The sequence below is a fragment of the Schistocerca serialis genome, chromosome 7, assembly GCF_023864345.2.
Source record: "Schistocerca serialis cubense isolate TAMUIC-IGC-003099 chromosome 7, iqSchSeri2.2, whole genome shotgun sequence".
In the NCBI taxonomy this organism is placed as follows: Eukaryota; Metazoa; Arthropoda; class Insecta; order Orthoptera; family Acrididae; genus Schistocerca; species Schistocerca serialis.
In genome coordinates, this window is record NC_064644.1 from 474,844,853 (window position 1) to 474,868,587 (window position 23,735).

A 23,735-nucleotide genomic window follows, 5' to 3' on the forward strand; every position below is an offset into this window, starting at 1 on the left:
AGGAGCTGGTCCTGGTTAAGGTGATGATAGATACATTGGGACAGGATTGACTTGAAGACCTTACTGAACATGGTTATAACGCAGCTGGGACGATAGGAAGAGGTGTCAGAGGGGCATTTGTTGGGTTTAGGGGACAGCAGGATGTGGGAAGTCTTCCACAGGTCAGAAAGCAAGGACAGCCAGGAGGGAGGAGAAGGGGGGGGGGGAATTTCTTGAGGTGGTGGTAGGTGGCACCAATGTGACACGCTGTGGTGTTTCATGAGTTTGATCTCATGTGCTGTAATGGGAGTATTGAAATCAGAGGGGGTAACTGGTCCAAATACTGGAAACATGGAGCGAGTGGGGGGATGGATGTATCACAGCATTCATGAACTCTTAGGAAGAGGGAGTAATCAAATTGAGGATCATCGGGAATGGAGAAGACCTCAGAGACTTGGGAAGCAAAATGGTTAGCCTTACTTAGGTTGTCAGGGAAGGGGCAGTCTTCATGGAGATGGGGATATTGCAAAGCAGGATGGCTATCAGTCAGGTTGTGGAAGGCAGACCAGTACTTGGAGGAATTGAGTTATGTACATGTCTGGCGCCAGTCCATCCCTTTCTTTGGTGTGAAGAGGCTGCAAATGTGTCACTGCAATTGCTGATGATGGAGAAGTGTATCCCCGGTCACACATGTGGAGGAAGGAGTGGGAGAGTCTGCGGGATTTGTGGAGGAAGAGTAGGGTGGTGGGATTGGAAAACTTTGGTAGGAATGTGGGCTTTCATGGCGTCAGTGATTGTCTTCTGAAGGAAGAACAAGACATGGGTGATGTCAGTAGGATGGTGAGAGGTAAATCGGCAGCTATCGACCTGTGATGTAATGGATTCCCAGTAGTCATCCCAGTCAGCTCAGACTTTGGAGGGGCAGCAGGGTAGGGTCAGCGGGTGGGCAATGAGCTGAGAGTGAGAAGCACTGGGAGATGGTTGCTACCAATGGTTTCAAGGGTGTCTGTGACGATACGACCAAGGAGATTGTGGGAAACGAGGACGACATCAGGGGGTGGAGTTACTTTTGGGACACATGTGCTGTGGGAGGGGAACAAGGTCACCGTGGTGAGTAGCGAAGAACTGATGCCATCGCCAAAGGGTGGCAGCTGTGGATACTGAGGTCTGCTGCAACCACATAAGTGGAGAAGCTGTGGTCAATAAGGAAGATGTATTCATAGGGGACAGCAGCTGCGGGATGGACATAGATAGTGGCAAAAGTGACTGTGGGAATTGTTGGGGTGGATGGGCTGATCGATGGTTGAACAGGAATGGTTTGCTTGGGGTTGGTGGAGGGGGTTTGGCCTTATATTTGGAGAAGTAGGTGGGGTGGGGTTCGTTGCAGATGAATGCAGGAAGGAGCAGAGATGAGATTAGGACACTGTTTGAGGAAGTGGGAAGCCTTACAGTGGTGGAATGTCGTTTTCTTTTTGCAATTTTGGGTTAGGTTACCATTGTACAGGAGAAAGCATTGGCAGCAGAAGGACTGGGGAGGGGAATGGGAGGGGTCAGTGGGGTGGCGACACTAAAGAATCAGGGCTCCCTGGGTGAGGAGGTGATCTATGGAAGAGGTGGACACTGTGAACATACACATCACGAAGGTAGGGCCAGAGTTGTTATAGATGCATCATGCTGAGCAGATTTCCCGGGTGGGGCAAGTTAGTTGAAATGGCTCTGAGCACTATGGGACTTAACATCTAGGGTCATCAGTCCCCTAGAACATAGAACTACTTAAACCTAACTAACCTAAGGACATCACACACATCCATGCCCGAGGCAGGATTCGAACCTGCGACCGTAGCAGTCACGCGGTTCCAGACTGTAGCGCATTTAACCGCTTGGCCACTCCGGCCGGCGGTGGGGCAAGTATTCAATTCTGCCAACACCTCTGCCTCTGTGACCACAGGCTGAGCTTTGTAATCACAGCAGCCAGGGTCAGCAGGCAATGAGAGAGTTGGGGCTGATGGGGAGAGGAGGAGTAAGGAAAGTTGTGAGAGATACATGTGGGCCAAATGTGATACGGGGAGGTTTCTGGAGGTCAGTGTGGAAAGAGGAAGAGGGATATTTGACAAGGACAGAGTCTTTGCATTGAATAAGCTGAGCAATGGGGGCACTGGGCATATACTTGCCGATTTCTAGCGTGAGGGTACGGGCGTCAAGGAATTTTCGATTGAGGCCGAGTCATTGCCGCCAGCCCTCCTGTATTGTGGCTGCGGAGGGCCCTCATGGTACTGAGCCACTGAAGGCATGGCTCAGCGGGTGTGCTCCATTGGATCAGCCAGATCCTGCATAATCACTATTAGACGAAAACTCGAATTCTATTGTTAACTTAATGCCCGTGGGGGTGGCTTCAATATGTGATACCACAAGTACGAACTGCACTGACAAAACTTCAGAAGTTATTCTAGGACATTTTTTCCAGTGGCTCGTTCAAAGTAATGGCATTTCTTTTAATTCCTTGCCGCAGTCTATCTTTGTATCTGTATTGGAATGAAAATACAGGCTGACAATTATTGAACTATAAGAAATAAAATCGTCACAACTTCTGTACAGTTTCCGTTCAAACTGCACGCTTGGCTGCGGGGCACGATGGGCATTAGTATGCGCATGCGCACGTGCCTTGTTGTTGTCGGCCATTTCCATGAGAAAATGTCATTTGGATGGGTTCCGCAGTAAGCAAAATTGGCGCATTTTGGGGACTGAGAATCTGCACATCGCTATCTTGAAGTCTATTAACCCTCAACAGGTGACTGTGTGTTGCGTAATGTCCAGTTAGTGCAATATTTCTTGATGGCACGGTGACTACCGAATGGTACATAAAGGTTTTGGAACAGGATTTCATCTCAATTATCCAAAGTGACCGTGATTACGACAAGATGTAGTTCATGAAAGATACAGCTCGACCCCATCGAAGCAGGAGAGTCTCTGTCGCCCTGTAGAAGCACTTTGGGGACAGGATTCTGGCTGTGGGGTACCCATAGGCCAGAGGCATGGGCCTCGATTGGCCGCCATATTCTCCGGATCTGAACACATACTGTAGTGGCGTGGCAAGACAGCCAAGCCACTCGGAGGTAGCCGAAAGGCACGCTTTAAGCTCACGCAGATTGTCGTGAGGTCTGGAACATTACAAGGAAATGAGAACTTAGAAAAACGGACGCAGTTGCTGTAATACTTAACTTTAATCCATAATTGTAGAACATCGCTCTTGATTGTACATGCTTCATAAGATAAATATCAAATGCTATGGCGCCTTGCTAGGTCGTAGCAAATGACGTAGCTGAAGGCTATGCTAACTATCGTCTCGGCAAATGAGAGCGTATTGGTCAGTGTAGCTTCGCTAGCAAAGTCGGCTGTACAACTGGGACGAGTGCTAGTAAGTCTCTCTAGACCTGCCGTGTGGTGGCGCTCGGTCTGCAATCACTGACAGTGGCGACACGCGGGTCCGACGTATACTAGCGGACCGCGGCCGATTTAAAGGCTACCACCTAGCAAGTGTGGTGTCTGGCGGTGACACCACATTCCTCCCCCGCAAATCGGCGTACGGTTGTGTTATAAGGCTTCCACCCGCCGTGGGGAGGACCCCATGTTGACGTATGTGACGAGGTGGGGAGCCTAACAACAGGCGAGGCTGTGCCACCCGCACCCGGCCATTCGGTCCGAGGGGAGCTAGGAAACGCCTGAAAACCTAGTCCAGGGTGCACGCCGACATGCGGTGTATGCGCCCGTAAAGAGACAGCAGGGGCCGAAGATTCGACCTCCATCGGGGCGGGGCAGCCGACGGGCGAAGACGACATCTGGTCCGGAGCGGGCAAGAGGTCCATGTCGGAGGACAGCTGGTCACGGGAAGCGATCGGCGTCGCGTGACCCAGGGAGGCGCTTGGTGGCTGCAGCGAAGCGTCCACTGCGGGCGTCGCCGGCGGGAGAACAGGCGGCCGCGGCGGCGGCGGCGCGTCGCCATGGGGCAAAATGGAAGGCAGCGTCGGCAACACCTGGGGATGAGGCGAGCCAGTAGATGGGTCCCCAGGGCGCTGACCGGACGGCACCGTCGCTGAAAGCAGACGGGGAGCGGCAGAACCCACGCGACGACAGAGGCGCAGCTGATTGAGATGCCGACGCACCTCACCAGAGGCCCCCAAAACCAGATACATAGCGCGGCCGAGGCAGCGAAGAATGCGCCCTGCGAGCCAACGCCGTGATCCTCGATAGTTGCGATAGAATACAACGTCGCCTGGAGCAAAAGCAGGAGTCTGTCGCTGCACAGGAACCTGATGCGGCGGATGCAGCAAAGACATCAAGGTGCGATGAGGACGACCGTGGAGCAACTCAGCCAGCGAGCGACCATCTCGGGGCTGAGAGCGATACGAAGACAAAAAGAGCAATAACGCGTCCTCCCGAGAATGCGACTCCTTCAACTTCAACATCTGTGACTTGAAAGAGCGGAACAATCGTTCAGCGGCACCGTTTGACTGAGGCGAAAACGGCGCGGATGTCAGATGTTGAATACTATTGGCCTTGCAGAATGACTGAAATTCTGCGGACATGAATTGTGGGCCATTGTCGGACACAATAGTCTGTGGAAGACCTTCAATGCAAAAGATAGCGGATAACGCTTGGATGGTGGCAGATGACGTCGTGGAAGACATCCAGACAACAAAAGGAAAATTACTGAATGAATCTACCACCACCAACCATCGAGCATTCCAGAATGGACCAGCAAAATCGATGTGTAAGCGTGCCAAGGGGAAGTGGCTTTCGGCCATGCAAAGAAGTTCCGCAGCGGTGCGGATTGTTGTTCGGCACACGCCATGCAAGAAGAGCACATATTCGTAATCGCAGCATCGATTCCGAACCAAGTAGAGTGCTGATGAGCAAGTTGTTTCGTTCGCACTATACCCCAATGTCCGTGGTGGAGAAGCTGTAAGACAGAGGACTGTAACGAACGTGGGACCACGACCCGGGACTGATCATTATCAGAACGCAACAGCAAAACACCACGTCGAACAAAAAGTCTCTCCTTGTGAGCAAAAAATCGGCGAACCAACGGATCCTCTATCCGAGACTTTGCCAAGGCCATTGCGTAGCAACAAAACGCAAAACTGTAGCAAGGACAGGGTCCGCAGCAGTGGCTGTAGCTACACGACGAAAATCAATCGGAAACGATTCGACCACTTCATCGGTTTCCGAATCAATGAACATGTAAGCAATTTCGGAGGAATCGAATGCTCTATCCTCAGAAACAGGCAAACGGGACAACGCATCAGCGTTTCCGTGCTTAGCAGTGGACCGATACAAGATATCGTAGCGGTACTGCGAGAGGAAAATTGACCAGCGAATAAATTTTTGCGCTGTACGTGGAGGTACAGGCTTGTTCGGATGAAAAAGAGATGCAAAGGTTTGTGGTCTGTGATGATGGTAAAGTGACGACCATACAAGAAATCATGAAACTTAGTAACACCAAATACGAGAGCCAAAGCTTCTTTCTCGATCTGTGAGTAATTTCTTTGCGCAGACGAGAGTAATTTGGACGCAAAGGCAATAGGGCGATTGTGCGAACCATCTTTGTGCGCAAGCACAGCACCGATCCCGAAATCCGATGCATCTACCATCAACAAAAGGGGTTTCTGCTGATCGAATGGCGTAAGGCAAGTATGGGAAAGCAACGCCGATTTCAACTGGCGAAAGGCGCGTTCGCATTCCGTCGTCCAGACGAACGGAACACCTTTACGGCGTAAGCCATGAAGCGGAGCTGAAATGGAAGAGGCTTTGCGCACATATTTATTATAGTAATTTATTGTTCCCAGCACACTCTTTGGCTGCTTCAAATTCTGCGGCGAAGGCAAGTCTTCTATGGCACGGAGGTGTTCTGGACTGGGATGTATGCCTTGGGCATTGATTACATGTCCCAGATATGGTAAATCAAGAGCAAAAAACACACATTTGTCCTGCCTCAAGCGAAGACCATTTTGTCGCAAGACCTGAAATAATGTTCTGAGATTGGCGAAATGTTCTTCTTCCGTCTTTCCGGAGATCACAATATCGTCCAGATAGTTTGCTGCAGTAGGGACCGAGGCACAAACAGTTTCACTGTAGCTTTGAAGTCCACCCAAAGTCTCAATTTTCCGGAAGGTTTCGGCAAAATTACTAAGGGTGATGCCCAGAGAGAAGCCTGCACACGTTCAATTACACCTTGTGATTCCAAATCGTATAATGTTCTTGCGACCTCTTCACGCAATGCGTGGGGAACATTGCGCGCTCGGAAAAATTTCGGTTGCGCGTTTGCTTTCAGTTCCAAATGTGCTTCATAGTTCTTAGCGCAACCAAGGCCCGGTGCAAAAATGTCTGCAAACTCTTCACATAGACGAGAAACACTGTCTGAAGACACAGATTGGTTCACTGATAGGACCTGATTGACTATAGACAAGTTAAACAACTGAAATAAATCCAAACCAAACAAGTTCACTGCAGAAGAAAAACGAAGAACGTAAAATGACAAGTTTTGTTTGTCCCTTGTATGTTGCAAGAAGGCTACACTGCCCTAACACAGGGATATTCTGACCGGAATAGCTAGTTAACATTTGCGGCACGCAACGGAGGTTTGCCCAGCTGTTTGTACGTGTCGTGATTGATCAGAGAAACTGCAGCTCCAGTATCGAGCTGGAATGGGATCACGGTGCCATGAATGTCCAAATCTACAAAAAATTTATTGTCCTGCTGACGACAAGAGCGACTGTCTCGTGCAACGTGAACAGACACTGGTACAGAAGCACTGGCGACTTGACGGGATTTCCTGCAACGTCGACTTCGACGCACACTATTTGTGGGATGAACACAGTCACTGTTAGAGAGAGCGGCACTGGGCGGAGTGGAATGAACTACATGAATTTCCATGGGCGAAGGTTCACGAGCCTGTGTATTCTTGATTCGATTCCGGCGCGAAGCAAAGGGCCTGGAATGGTTGTGAGCGTCCGATCTAAGCTTTTTCTGGCAAACACTCTGAACATGTCCTTTTTTATTACAGAAAAAGCAAATAGCCTGGCGTAACGGGCAATTGTCACGCGAATGTCTAGTAGCCCACCGCGGGCATGATTTTAGCACTGCATTTGCGTGCTTGCGCGGCACACGTAGCAGCGAGTTTGGCGGCAGCTGCGCGGACGGGCGCGAGGGCTGTTTACTGTTCCGTGCAGCGCGCCCGGCGGGCTGAGTAACGTGACTCATGGCTGGCGAAGTTGCAAATGATTCCTGAGCAAAGTCAAGTGTGTCTTGCCTATCCAATATGTCTATCACTTGTTGAAGGGAGGGATTGACTAGTTTCAAAATCTGTTCCCTTATACGAACATCAGAAACGTTCTGTGCAATTGCATCACGCACCATAGTATCTGAATAAGGGAGTCCACATTCACACTCAAAAGCACAATCCCTAGTAAGGCCTTGCAAAGTTGCAACCCGCTCCCAATTAGTTTGACCGGGCGTACGTGTGGTACGAAAGAACATATACGTTTTTTGCAACTACGTTGACGGAGTCTTTGAAATATGCATCTAATGCCGACAAAATTTCGTCGGACAGAGCTGCTACATCACGTCGGGGAAACAATTTCACTACCACACGGTACGTTTGGACGCCGACGCATGCCAACAAAAAAGGCTGCCGCTCGTTACCTTGAATTCTGTAGGCGGCGAGATGGAATCCAAATTGGCGTGACCACTCCGTCCAGTTTTCCAGTGCCGCATCAAAAGAACGAAAAGGTGGTGCAACTGCGTGTTGTGGCTGCGTGAGCGGTGGAGCGGCGGCTGCCGCATCGTTTTGCATTGCACGTTGACCCTGGACTAGCTGTCCAAGGGCATCCAATAAGGCCTGCGTCAGCTGATTCTGTAAGCGATAAAATTCGTACAGTACATCTGGAGATTGTGGCGAAGCCATGACACAAGTAAATTAAGGCAGGATCAATTGGTACAAACGCGATTTAGCTCGTCGCCAACTGTGGTGGCGTGGCAAGACAGCCAAGCCACTCGGAGGTAGCCGAAAGGCACGCTTTAAGTTCACGCAGATTGTCGTGAGGTCTGGAACATTACAAGGAAATGAGAACTTAGAAAAACGGACGCAGTTGCTGTAATACTTAACTTTAATCCATAATTGTAGAACATCGCTCTTGATTATACATGCTTCATAAGATAAATATCAAATGCTATGGCGCCTTGCTAGGTCGTAGCAAATGACGTAGCTGAAGGCTATGCTAACTATCGTCTCGGCAAATGAGAGCGTATTGGTCAGTGTAGCTTCGCTAGCAAAGTCGGCTGTACAACTGGGGCGAGTGCTAGTAAGTCTCTCTAGACCTGCCGTGTGGTGGCGCTCGGTCTGCAATCACTGACAGTGGCAACACGCGGGTCCGACGTATACTACTGGACCGCGGCCGATTTAAAGGCTACCACCTAGCAAGTGTGGTGTCTGGCGGTGACACCACACATACAACTCCTTTTTGTAGGGCAAGGTGTACAACAATAACCACACAACCATTGCTGAACTGAAAACAGCCATTCAGGAGGTCATCGACAGCACCCATGTTCTGCAGAATTTCGCTTTTCGTCTAAGCCATATCATCGCCAAGGATGGCAGGCGTATCGAACTATCGTAATCTAAATCGGAATATCTGTAGTGCCGTTTACATGCTCCACAAAGTGTGTGCACGCCGTAGTTCTAACTAAATAAGTTTTTTCCGTATAGTTCAATAATTGTTACACTGTATCTGCACGACAGTTTGTTTGGAAATAAACTTTTTCAATTCATTCATGGTACCTACTGTTGATAATTGTAATCTCCACATTACTCTACGCCCTCAAATTTGTACTTAAAACTGTATGGTGCTGTTTAGCAGCCATGTTAATTGCACATAACAGTGATACATTGCAGTATGCATAGGTTTACTGTTGAACAGCTGGCCTATATACGCTTATTGACCGTAGTCTAAGAGTGGCACAACGCCGCTATGCTGAGTTTTCACTGCAGTAACGGTAACCACATTCTAGTACGTTTGTATCTAATGGTTGTTGCATTATTCTGTGTTTTGTGTTGCACATTTTGATGATAGCAAATTACGGTCTTTTTCATTGTTGTGGAGGTATTTTCACAGAAACAAAGGTATTTGGAGTAAGAAAAAGAATAAATCGTAATCTTATTATTGTTCTGTAACAACCCACCGGAGTTCAAGCGTCCTTACACCGTGGCGAAGGTTTGGATGGAGTGCGAGCGCGCGCTTGATTTTAAATCATGCTTATTGATAACCATACATCACAATAGAAACATTTAAATGACAACAGAAATCCTTGACAGTTAAGACGCAAAAATAGACAATATGCTGCCCAGAAGTAATTCTTTAAAATGAACAGAGCATAAAACAATAGTAGCAAAAAACTTATTCTAGGCAGATACACTATCCTTCAACAACAATCTAATTCGATGCCAGAGACAAACAAGTAGGGCACCAAACAAGAACAGCCCAAGTAACTCTATAAGGAGGCACACAAAGCAACCCTGTACTCTAAAAATGAACATCTGCCCCAGTAAGAGATACGAGTAATTATACTGTGTTAGCAAGAGCCTCCATCATCTACTTTACTGTAGGCCTGATCCCTTTTGTTCTGCAATGCATTGCACACATGTCGTAATAAGGATACCGCTCAGTGTTTTTAAAGCTTTGACAAGGGGAATTTACTTGCTGGGCTATTTTATGTATAGTATCCCATGTACCCATGGTTACCAAATATCACCGAATCCGAAGGTAACTAAATAAAAGTGAAACGCGTCATTGGGAAATAATAAAAAAATTTTAACACTGCAACGAAACTGATCGTTTCCTCAACTTTAAAGTCGGTCAATAAGCAATAAAATGACGATGAATGTAGAGAAAACGAAAGTCATGAATTTCATTCTGAATTTCGAAAATGACACTGTTAAATTAAATGTAGATGGCACCTCTATAGACTGTATAATGAATGCAAAGTTTGTAGGAATGATTATTGAATGTCAGGTGACGAGGTATGAACACAAAGAAATCCACACAGAGAAGGTCATCAACAAGTTATGCTCTTAGAGTCGTGTTATCAGTCTGTAACACCCAGAGTCTTTTAGTTACGTACTGCTCAATTTTTAGCTATGGCTCCCTTTTCTGGTGAACGAATGCACAAAATAAGAACATAATTTTCAAACTGCAGAAAATAGCCATAACAGTAATAAATAAAAATAGCAATTGAGCTCATTGCAAAAATCTGTGCAAAACACTGGTAATTTTAGCTGTGTCGTGTGAATATATTTACCAATCAATTGTACATGTCAGAAATACCATTTGAAACTACTGCAAAAACATTTCTGTCCATGACCATAGAACAGGATCTAGACCGGCTTATATTCAACAATAACGAATAAACAAACTCAAAATAGCATTTTCTACCAAGGAATAACACTGCAGAAAAAAATTACCAAAGGAGGTCAAAGAAATTGCTAAAACCAATTTATTTGCAAAGGCAGTTAAAAAGTGCCTGCTAAACAATACATTATATACACTGAAGGATTTACTTAGATAACAAAACATAGAGGTTTCGTAAAAAATGTTATACAAATAAATAACAATAACGATAATAAAACATCCATCATTTCACATAACATTTTCACATTGCGTTTTTTCGTTCTTTATTTTCTTTTCTGGAGAAACTGGTTCCCATTGCTATGCAATGTATAATACTAACACCATTATCCTCTATCTGAGCTCAGTATCTCATTTGTTATAGGAGGAACTTGATTCAGTTTTCCGGACTAGGAAATGGGAATTTGTTGTACACAAAATGGTCCTGACGACAGCTGATACTGTGAATAGTGTGTGCAGATGTGTGTATAGTATGTGTAGTGTTTGCTGGACTGGGGGTGAGAAATGAATGAACAGTGTAGAATTGGCCTCTTACGAGGGCGTGATGACGAAGTGCTGCCTCTGCATTTTTTATTCCGTTCTCAATATCGGTTGAGTTATTAAATGTGTTACATACTACTTGGTCGGCTTTCCTGCTGCGTTGGCGCTAGTAGCAACTAGAGGGCTCCGAATTGTAGCGTGTAAAACGGCAATGTGTAACATGACTATGTTGGTGCGTGGGAAACAGAACGTAATTTAATGTAAATGTAGGCTTCCGCGGCCGATGTCACGATCAATAAAATTCTACTGGGTTTGAGGCCGCTTTGTCATTTGTAAAATTGCGACGTTTCAGTGACTGTTGCAAGGCGCCTTCCTCAGGGTGTATTGCTTAACTGCAGTTAGTAAGTAACTATGTGAACTTTGTAACAAGGTAACTTACCCGTTACCTTGCTGCAGGGTATCACTGTTGCTAATGGTAAAGTTCAAAACTCCACCACAGAACACTGATGGCCCATGAAGGACGACTTGTGCAGCTACATAGTTCTCCGTATTGATAGCAATATCATCTATTGCTTTATACACTGTAAGGCGGGTACGCCTTCGCCTCCTGTAATATCATGGCATCTTCTGTGTGAGCGGTCCAACGCTGTTGCTCACGCAGCTGCGCGAGGACTGACGCCTTCTTACCAGATTCATTACTTATATTGACAAAGCTGTTGCATCCTTGAGCCCCTGTATTCAGATGTACGACTACAGGTTCTCGGCTGACGCTACTGGTCGGAAATTTTCTAAGTCCGAAGTCGGGTGGATATAGCGTACGGATGCTGTGGTAAAACTAACAGCACGCGTCTTATTTGGCCTTCCATGTTTGTAAACAAAGAGCGATAAGCGGTTGCGTAACGACCAAGGTCAACGCCCACACAGAATATCTCCCATGTGGCTGATGCAAACTCGTCGATGACCTTACCCATTACTATAGAAATTAAATAAAGTCTTTCCTTTCCCTCATTCCTAACAAAAAACAATACCAAATAAAAAACAAAAATTACAAAGCCATTGCATCAGCCATATGGAAGATATTCTGTGTGGGCGTTGACCTTGGTCGTTACGCAACCGCTTATCGCTCTGTGTTTACAAACATGACAAGCCAAATGAGACGGGTGCTGCTAGTTTTTGTACAGGATGGGCGTATGGGCAGGCGGTGGGTGTTATGGAATGATTAAGATAATTTTTAGACAAAGGCCAATTATTGGCGAAAGCATGTTAAAAAGGCGTCACATAGGCCTAGGGAGGTGAGGGTAAGCCAGAGCGTAGAGTTTGGAGAAACATTGGAACTTTCCAGAACGTTGCGTGCTAAGCGACACCTGGGGCTGCGTTACCTCGTAATTACATGAGAGAGGCGCGTGATCAAGGTGCCCTCCCTCGGTGCTGACTTCCTGTTGCTAAATCGTGGGACGAAAGAAATCGTGGGACGAAAGAATTTACAGGCAGCTAACACTGCCGGCCCTGGCTTGGCCGCAAAGGAAAAATAAAGTTACCGTTTGGAAGCTCATATAATAAAGTAAAATCCCCTACTGTCTAGCTCATCCTTTACATTTTACTACAGCATGCGTACGCGATATCCACCCGACTTCGGACTTAAAAAATATCTGACCAGTAGCGTCAGCTGAGAACCTGTACTCGTACATCTGACTGCAGGGGCTCAAGGAGGCAACACTTTTGTCTATATAAGTAATCAATCTACTCCCTGAGGAAGGCGTCTTGAAACAGTCGCCGAAACGTCGGAATTTTACAGATGACAATGCGGCCTCAAGCCCAGAAGAATTTTATTGAGTCAGAATGTAATTTAGTTTATAACCATAAAAAACATGCCTCAAAATGAAATTCATAGTAGAATGACAGCTGTGTACGGTGATGCTTACACCGAGATCAGTAATGTGTGACACAGGATTGTTCGTGCTCGTAATAAAGCAAACGGTGATGCTAACCTCAACGTGTGTGAGAGAGCACGCGAATTGTTCCCAAAACTTTACGAACACCTTCGAGGACATCACTTTGATAGTGATGAGGCGCTGCAAGAGGAGGTGAGGTTGTGACTCCGTCAACAAAGTCAAACATTCTGCAGTGGTGTTATCAACAAGTCGGTCTCTCGTTGGGAGAGATGTCTTCGTCGCCAGGTGACTATGTTGGAAGAAATGAATACGTAGATGCGAAGAATAAAAACATTGAATGTAAATAAAGTGTGTTCAATTTGAAAATCTTTAAGAGTTCCACATACAAAATTCGGATTCGTTACTTTTCAGTACGCTGTCATACGTTATTAAATAACTCATTGTACGCTAGGGATGAGGCAGCACTGTTTTAAACAGAGTGGCGTTCAATTCGGGAGGGTGGAAGCTTCACCCTTCATCCAGCCATCCTGATTCACGTTTTTCGTAGTTTCCCTAAATTACTTAAGGCAAATGCCGGGATGGTTCCTACTATAAGGCCATAGCCAATTAGCTGCCACATCCTTTTCATGCTAGACCTGTTAGTATGTAATGTCCATATATGTCAATTACTTTATTTCAGTTGTTCTTAAATTGTAATACCAAGACATATGCATTATCCTTGTAAAAGAGAACTACTACTACTACTACTACTACTACTACTACTACCACTACCAAAATAGACAACCTCGGCCGTCGCCGCTGTATCTGGCACAGACAACGCACCATAGGATTTTCAGGCGCATCACGACGTCTACGACAATAACCTCCAGATGATGTTAATGTTGCTTTCCCGTACAGCAGACACTTTCGCTCTGTCGCGGCGACGCAGGAAGCCTTGCAGTGGTGGTACTGCAAACTACACGCCGCCAAATGTACTCTCTGGAGCGATAACAGTGTTATACCCCGGCACATATCACCGATCACAGCGACGCAGTGGACGTGTTAAAGATACTTTTCACGATGTTGAGTATAATATACTCTTTGGAATACTGAAGACAACAGGAATAAAATACAGAAACCGAAAATAGAAAACAGATTGAAGTTATACAAGGTGAAACACATGACAGGAAAGCAGTAATTGAGAAGGGAGAGAGGATTGTAGGCTCTTCCCGATGTTATTACGAGGAGCAGTAAAATGAAAATGAGACAGAAGGAAAAAAATTAAGTAATCTGTTTATTATTTCAAAAGTAACCGCCATTAAGGTGGCGTGAGGGAATCGCATTGAACGGAGATTGTGTCGAGAAACAGGGTTTTGTAGCGAAAAGAGTGATGAATAATACGGTGTATTCGAATCCTAAATAAAACCAGCCTGCCGCCAGAAAAAAGTGTTGTATTCTTTACTGAAGGCCCCTTGTATTAGTCATCACTCACTGGATTCAGAACATGACCAGTGCTCAGAGTTCGACCAGACAACTGAACTTTCAATAACCTTTCCCCGTATCACCTTCACACACAAGATACGTACTGTATATTTTCTCTTAATAAATTATTGAAAATTGTTTTCAGTTTTGTAGTAATTTATACAAACACCCTTAGGCCTATGACGAGGCCGTATAGTCGCTGGGTGCAAAAATGGAACCTCAGTAGAAGTAACTACTTCCGGTTTTTGGGGGTTTTCTTCCTGCAACATTTGTATGTTGGACGCACGCCCCTTAGCGTCCGACGGCCGTGCAGAGGGCCTGGGTCCGATTCCCGGCCGGTTCGGAGATTTGCTCCGTTCGATGAGTGTTGTGTGTTCATTATTTCATCATCGACAAGCACAGTCATCTGAAAAGTCTGAAAAGGCTTGCGATTCGGAGGGAGGATTTCCCCATGTGGGGACTCCTAGCTATCAGTGCTGAGCCGTGGCGACTGGCGGTAGGCTGTTGTAGTGTTGTACTTGCATCGCTGATATCGATTTGTGGACATTAATCACTGGATCTTAGCCAATTCCTTGTCGCTAAACTTTGAAAAGACACACTACTTGCAGTTCAGAACTTGTAAGGGGTGTCCCACGAGTATATGCCTAACATACGATGACAAGCTGATAGAAGAAGTGGACAGTGTTAAATTCTTGGGATTACAGCTTGATAATAAATTCAACTGGGAGGAGCACACCACAGAACTGCTGAAACGTCTTAACAAATCTCTATTTGCAATGCGAATTGTGTCAGACGTAGGGGATATAAAAATGAAAAAGCTGGCATACTACGCTTACTTTCATTCCATAATGTCATATGGGATTATTTTTTGGGGTAATTCATCAAGCCAAGCTAAAGTTTTCCGAGCACAGAAACGAGCAGTAGGAGTTATATGCGGTGTGAACTCAAGAACATCCTGCAGAAGCCTGTTTAGGGAACTAGTGATACTACCTACTGCTTTCCAGTATATTTATTCTTTAATTAAATTTGTCATTAAAAATATATCACTTTTTCAAACCAACAGCTCAATTCATGGAATCAGTACTAGAAATAAGAATAATCTTCACAAGGATTTAAATTCACTTAGTCTTGTACAAAAAGGTGTGCATTATTCAGGAACACGCATTTTCAATAACTTGCCAGCAGCCATAAAAAACTTAACAACCAATGAAATTCAGTTTAAGAGAAGCCTAAACGATTTATTATTTATTGGTGGCCAACTCCTTCTACTCCATTCATGAATTTCTCAGTAGAACCAATATATACAGGGTGAGTCACCTAACATTACCGCTGGATATATTTCGTAAACCACATCAAATACTGACGAATCGATTCCACAGACCGAACGTGAGGAGAGGGGCTAGTGTAATTGGTTAATACAAACCATAAAAAAATTCACGGAAGTATGTTTTTTAACACAAACCTACGTTTTTTTTAAATGGAACCACGTTAGTTTTGTTAGCACATCTGAACATATAAACAAATACGTAATCAGTGCCGTTTGTTGCATTGTAAAATGTTAATTACATCCGGAGATATTGTAACCTAAAGTTGACGCTTGAGTACCACTCCTCCGCTGTTCGATCGTGTGTATCGGAGAGCACCGAATTACGTAGGGATCCAAAGGGAACGGTGATGGACCTTAGGTACAGAAGATACTGGAACAGCACATTACGTCCACATGCTAACACCTTTTTATTAGTCGTTTTCACTGACGCACATGTACATTACCATGAGAGGTGCGGTACACGTACACACGTGGTTTCCGTTTTCAGTTACGGAGTGGAATAGAGTGTGTCGCGACATGTCAGGCCAATAGATGTTCACATTTAACGTACCCCACAGAAAGAAGTCCAGAGGTGTAAGATCAGGAGAACGGGCTGGCCAATTTATGCGTCCTCCACGTCCTATGAAACGCCCGTCGAACATCCTGTCAAGGGTCAGCCTAGTGTTAATTGCGGAATGTGCAGGTGCACCATCATGCTGATACTACATACGTCGACGCGTTTCCAGTGGGACATTTTCGAGCAACGTCGGCAGATCGTTCTGTAGAAACGCGATGTATGTTGCAGCTGTTTGGGCCCCTGCAATGAAGTGAGGACCAATGAGGTGGTCGCCAATGATTCCGCACCACACATTTACAGTCCACGGTCGCTGTCGCTCTACCCGACTGAGCCAGCGAGGATTGTCCACGGACCAGTAATTCACGTTCCGTAGATTCACTGTCCCGTGGTTTGTGAAACCCGCTTCATCGGTAAACAGGTAGAACTGCAACGCATTCTCTGTTAATGCCCATTGACAGAATTGCACTCGATGATTAAAGTCATCACCATGTAATTGCTGATGTAGCGACACATGAAACGGGTGAAAGCGGTGACGATGCAGTATGCGCATGACACTACTTTGACTCAGTCCACCGGCTCTCGCAATGTCCCGTGTACTCATGTGCGGGTTCATGCCAACAGCAGCTAACACACCAACTGCACCCGCTTCTCCTGTGACGGGCCTGTTACGGACCCGTTCGTGTGCTGCGACCATACCTGTTGCATACAGTTGGCGGTAGATGTTTTGCAATGTGCGGCACGTTGGATGCTCTCTGTCCGGGTGCCGTTCTTCATACACCCTGCAGGCTTCAGCTGCATTTCGTCGACACTCGCCATAGATGAGTATCATCTCCGCCTTTTCAGAGTTCGAATACACCATGGTCACAGTTCCTACAACACTACACTATCAAGGACGTCTGGTAACAGGGTGTATTACAGTTGGTCTGTGTGCGGAGACGAATGCAGAATAACAATAGCAGCAAGCGCTACATGCGGACACTGCGACAGCTAGACCAAACCACAACAGTGCGCTACAGCCACACTCGTAAACACGGTCGTCATCGTAAACATGTCCTTGCAGATGCTGCTCGCCGACCGTGGCCCGTGTTTGTTACAACACGCAACTGAACGTCGGAGGTTTCAAGCGTCAACTTGAGGTTACAATATCTCCGGATGTAATTAACATATTACAATGCAACAGACGGCACTAATTACGTATTTGTTTATATGTTCAGATGTGCTAACAAAACTAACGTGGTTCCATTTAAAAAAACGTAGGTTTGTGTTAAAAAACATACTTCCGTGCATTTTTGTATGGTTTGTATTAAACAATTACACTAGCCCCTCTCCTCACGTTCGGTCTGTGGTATCGGTTCGTCAGTATTTGATGTGGTTTACGAAATATATCCAGCGGTAAAGTTAGGTGACTCACCCCGTGTGTATATATATATATATATATATATATATATATATATATATATATATATATATATAATATGTGTGTGTGTGTGTGTGTGTGTATGTAAGTACAATCTAATCTAACTTCTGACCCATTTCAGTGCACCAATGTGTTCATTGTAGTTGTATTACTTTTTTTAATTTTAAATTCAGTGCATTTCTTACAGTGGTCATTAAAAAAAGACGAACATTCCACTTGGGACCTGTGGAATGGTACATTAGCTTATTTGTATGAGTTGTAAAAATTTGTCATGTTCAAAAATGGTTCAAATGGCTGTGAGCACTATGGGACTTAATTCCTGAGGTCATAAGTCCCCTACAACTTAGAACTACTTAAACCTAACTAACCTAAGGACATCATACACATCAATGCTCGAGGCAGGATTCGAACCTGCGACAGTAGCGGTCGCGTGGTTCCAGACCGTAGCGCCTAGAACCGATCGGTCACCCCGGCCGGCTGAGTTATTACTATCCATTCTTATTAAACACTTATGTGAATCATTTTTGTATCTTTAATGAATGTACAACTTGTTATTTTCCCTGTGTGCCAGTTTTGCGACCTTGGTTGGTCCACTTTGCTCAAAAAAATGGTTCAAATGGCTCTGAGCACTATGGGACTCAACATCTTAGGTCATAAGTCCCCTAGAACTTAGAACTACTTAAACCTAACTAACCTAAGGACATCACACACACCCATGCCCGAGGCAGGATTCGAACCGGCGACCGTAGCAGCCTCGCGGTTCCGGACTGCAGCGCCAGAACCGCACGGCCACCGCGGCCGGCAGGTCCACTTTGTATTTTTAGTATAGGCATGTTTCACTGTGGACCTTTATGTGGGCTGTTCAGTTTTATTAAGCTTTAAGATCTTTGTTTTTTAATAAAGATGTGGTATTATGTGGCTGTGTCACTATGGGTTGAAAGTGTATAGTGTTACTAGTCTTTTGAGATATCGTTAAACAAGAACGATTGTTTATGATTGATTATTTCACCGTGCCTACTATCTATAATTTTGGTTGCGGACGCAAAATTTGATTCTAATTCGTGGTTATGTAATTCAGTTAAAGCGAAGATCTGTATATTCCATCAGTAAGAGGGCAAACGTCCGAATTGAAGTTTATAATAAAGTCTGTTTTGAGTCAAATTAAAATTGTAAAACAATCACAAGCTTCTCCATCACTAGTGATCCCGGGCTTCCAATTTTCTTTAAATAACTTTCAAATTCTGAAGGTGGCACAGGTAAACTAGAGGGAGCGAAAGGCTATTTACAATTTGTACAGAAACCAGATGGCAGTTATAAGAGTCGACGGACATGAAAGGGAAGCAGTGGTTGGGAAGGGGGTGAGACAGGGTTGTAGCCTCTCCCCGATGTTATTCAATCTGTATATTGAGCCAGCAGTAAAGGAAACAAAAGAAAAATTCGGAGTAGGTATTAAAATCCATGGAGAAGAAACAAAAACTTTAAGGTTCGCCGATGACATTGTAATTCTGTCAGAGACAGCAAAGGACTTGGAAGAGCAGTTGTGTGATTGGATTGAAGAGTTCCTAGATAACAGAACGCAGCATGTCATTCTCAATGGAGAGACGTCTTCCGAAGTAAAAGGGATTTCAGGTGTGCGGCAGGGGAGTGTCGTAGAACCGTTGCTATTCGCAATATACATAAATGACCTTGTGGATGACATCGGAAGTTCACTGAGGCTTTTTGCGGTTGATGCTGTGGTATATCAAAAGGTTGTAACAATGGAAAATTGTACTGAAATGCAGGAGGATCTGCAGCGAATTGACGCATGGTGCCGGAAATGGCAATTGAATCTCAATGTAGACAAGCGCAATGTGCTGCGAATACATAGAAAGATAGATCCCTTATCATTTAGCTACAATATAACAGGTCAGCAACTGGAAGCAGTTAATTCCATAAATTATCTGGGAGTACACATTAGGAGTGATTTAAAATGGAATGATGATATAAAGCTGATCGTCGTTAAAGCAGATGCCAGACTGAGATTCATTGGAAGAATCCTAAGGAAATGCAATCCGAAAACAAAGGAAGCAGGTTACAGTACGCTTGTTCGCCCACTGCTTGCATACTGCTCAGCAGTGTGGGATCCGTACCAGATAGGGTTGATAGAAGAGATAGAGAAGATCCAACGGAGAGCAGCGCGCTTCGTTACAGGATCATTTAGTGATCGCGAATGATAGATAAACTCCAGTGGAAGACTCTGCAGGAGAGACGCTCAGTAGCTCGGTAAGGGCTTTTGTTGAAGTTTCGAGAACATACCTTCAACGAGGAGTCAAGCAGTATATTGCTCCCTCCTACGTATATCTCGCGAAGAGACCATGAGGATAAAAACAGAGAGATTAGAGCCCATACAGAGGCATACCGACAATCCTTCATTCCACGAACAATACGAGACTGGAATAGAAGGGAGGACCGATAGAGGTACTCGAAGTACCCTCCGCCTCACACCGTCAGGTGGCTTGCGGATTATGGATGTAGCTATAGGTGTAGATGTAGATGGACAGTGTCTTGAAAGGAGGATCTAAAATGAAAATCAACAAAAGCAAAACGAGGAAAATGGAATGTAGTCGAATTAAGTCGGGTGATGCTGAGGGAATTAGATTAGGAAATGATACACTTAAAGTAGTAAAGGAGTTTTGCTATTTGCGGAGCAAAATAACTGATAATGGTCGTAGTAGAGAGGATATAAAAGGCAGACTGGCAATGGCAAGGAAAGCGTTTCTGAAGAAGAGAAATTTGTTAATATCGAGTATAGATTTAAGTGTCAGGAAGTCGTTTCTGAAAGTATTTGTATGGAGTGTAGCCATGTATGGAAGGGAAACATGGACGATAAATAGTTTGGATAAGAAGAGAATAGAAGCTTTCGAAATGTGGTGCTATAGAAGAATGCTGAAAATTAATGGGTAGATCACATAATTAATGAGGAGGTATTGAATAGAACTGGGAAGAAGAGGAGTTTGTGCCACAGCTTGACTAGAAGAAGGGATCGGTTGGTAGGACATGTTCTGAGGCATCAAGGGATCACAAATTTAGTTCAAAAATGGTTCAAATGGCCCTGAGCACTATGGGACTCAACTGCTGAGGTCATTAGTCCCCTAGAACTTAGAACTAGTTAAACCTAACTAACCTAAGGACATCACAAACATCCATGCCCGAGGCAGGATTCGAACCTGCGACCGTAGCGGTCTTGCGGTTCCAGACTGCAGCGCCTTTAACCGCACGGCCACAAAAAATTTAGGCAGCGTGGATGGTAAAAATCGTAGAGGGAGACCAAGAGATGAATACACTAAGCAGATCCAGGAGGATGTAGGTTGCAGTAGGTACTGGGAGATGAAGCAGCTTGCACAGGATAGAGTAGCATGGAGAGCTGCATCAAACCAGTCTCAGGACTGAAGACCACAACAACAACAACTGTGGTGAGATTGTAATTTTTTATTTTCTAAAGAATTGAGTAGTACTACGGTTCAAGTGCTGTACGATCATTTGATTTATTTTACATGATAGTCGAATGTTAGATGGAAAGTGTATTTATTGAACACAACTTTTGTGGACTGACAAGACAGCCAATCCACGAGGACGGGAGGCCGAAAGGCACGCGTTTAAGCTCACGCAGGATAGCGTGAGGTCTGGAAAATGACAAGGAATTGAGACTAGCAAAAAAGGTACATAGCTGCTGGAATACTTAACTTTAATCCATAATTGGTGAACATCGGTCTGACGGTACATGCATCACAAGATAAATAGCAATTGATAATGGCTCCTTGCTAGGTCGTAGCAAATGACGTAGCTGAAGGCTATGCTAACTATCGTCTCGGCAAATGAGAGCGTAATTTGTCAGTGAATCATCGCTAGCAAAGTCGGTTGTACAACTGGGGCGAGTGCTAGGACGTCTCTCTAGACCTGCCGTGTGGCGGCGCTCGGTCTGCAGTCACTGATAGTGGCTACACGCGGGCCCGACGTATACTACCGGACCGCGGCCGATTTAAAGCTACCACCTAGCAAGTGTGGTGTCTGGCTGTGACACCACAACAACAATTGTAGTAAATGCAGCGCGAGTACTAAATCCCGAACTAACAGGCGCCTTACATATGAGGAAAAGGCTCCTGCAGATGTTAATAGTAAAGTTTTACGAGGGCTTTTTCCCTCCTACTGATACGGATTATCTGGCATTTCCAGACGGGTCCTATCTGCTGTCCGTTTTATGGCCTGTGTTGGAAGGAGTATCTGCTTTGGTAATGAGACATTTGTTGGCAGAGCTTCACGCCAGGCTGGGGTGAGCAACGAAAACAGCACGCAGTTGCAGTCGCCGGCAAACGTGATTTGATTGTGCATTGCCTGATTTGCATCTCTTTACTTCTATAAGGCTGTGTCACAACACCGGACTGGAATGCTACTTAAAAGGGAATGCTTACTGCAGCAACGTTGTAGAGAATAGACGTGCGGGAGCGGTAGCGAGTTGGATGAACTGCTCCTGGCCAAACGATGGGGCAGGACCTGAAGGAAACGTTTTACGACCGGCGGTAAACAGAGGTTGTATGGCCGCCCGTGCGACACAGCTAGCTGTATATGACGTCCGTCCGGACTCGTACGTTGAGATTCCGAGCGTCGGTCCTCCCACGCTGGACGCAAATGAGGCAACGGTCTGGACGGTGACGCAAGCAGGTCGAAAAATGATCGAGACCAGTTCGCTTCCATGCACTCAAGAAATATTGCCTCGGGCCGCAGTCGTTTATTTATCGAGCCGTAAATGGCTTGCGGAATAAAATACTGTAATTCGTAGTAAAAGCGGTCCATATTTCTCCTGTTGTATTTGCATCATACTAGTGAGGATGTTTATTAGGCTTCGTGATCGCCCGAGCTGGGCGCGCACACCTGTTTATGCCTGACAGGATGTAGCAAATCAGAGGGTTTTACGCCTTTTCTCGCAGGCGAATAGCCGCGCTGCCTCCGGTTTCGTCGCTTTGGAAGCCAGGCCAACTACTAGCTTGTGCGACAGAAATGCAAAGTAATGACTACTCCGAATGTTTGTCTCCTTGGTACATAGCGCTGCGCGGTTTACAAGGGTGTACAGTTTATGAGCCGTTATGTTGCCTTGGAATATTAAGAAAGCAGACACCATGTAGACTGCATAATATAAAGCGACTCGGTATGTGTGGAACAAGTAAACACATGTCTTATACATGTAGTGCTCTGCAGCTAGTGCCAGAAGGCGCGATCAAAGATAACAAAAAAGTGAACTGATGCTTGGAAAATGTGTTTGGCTAATTTAGAATATCTAATTTTAGAATTTTAGAATTGTCATTTGAGTAATCCATGCTTTCGCTTTCCCGACTGAGGAATGTAGCTTTCTTTTTATTTATTTATTATTTTAAAATTTATACCAGAGCAGATTAAGGCATTCAGACCCACTTTATACACCGTACCAGAACATTACACTTTCAGTACATCTGTTTTTTTACATCATAGTTCCTTAAAATGGTAATTTTAGTTTGATAAATTAAAATGATATTGATAGAATTAAAATAATTTGTAAAAAAGATGGGAGCGTATCTGATGACTAAATAACAATACTGTCAAAGAACTAACAGCGTTAACTCTAGCAATAATACTACCGTTATTATTATTGGTAGTATTAGTTGTAGTAGTACTTTTGGTGTTAATAATAATAATAAGAGATATTTTGTTTATGGGTTGTACAAAGTGATATTTTGGAACATTCCGAGTACTCTGAGATAAAAATTTAGAACGACCTTCACTAGCAAACGGATTTAGGAAACAAGGAAGTGACAGGAAAGTGGTTGTAAGTGGATAAGTAGTCTCTAAAATGTTGGAAAGTGAAGACTTATGAAAGCTCCGAATTAGAGTAGTCAATCAAAATTTTCTCTTGCAAACACCATATTGTAAGTAAACTTAGTTTAAACTGAAACGCACAGATAAATTCCAACTTTCGTATTACCTTTGTTTCCACTGCACGGCTCAGAGTTCGAGACCTCCATCGTCTATTGATATTTTTACTACTGCTACTACTCCCCCCCCCCCTCTCTCTCTCTCTCTCTCTCTTCTCTCTCTCTCTCTCTCTCTCTCTCTCTCTCTCACACACACACACACACACACACACACACACACACAC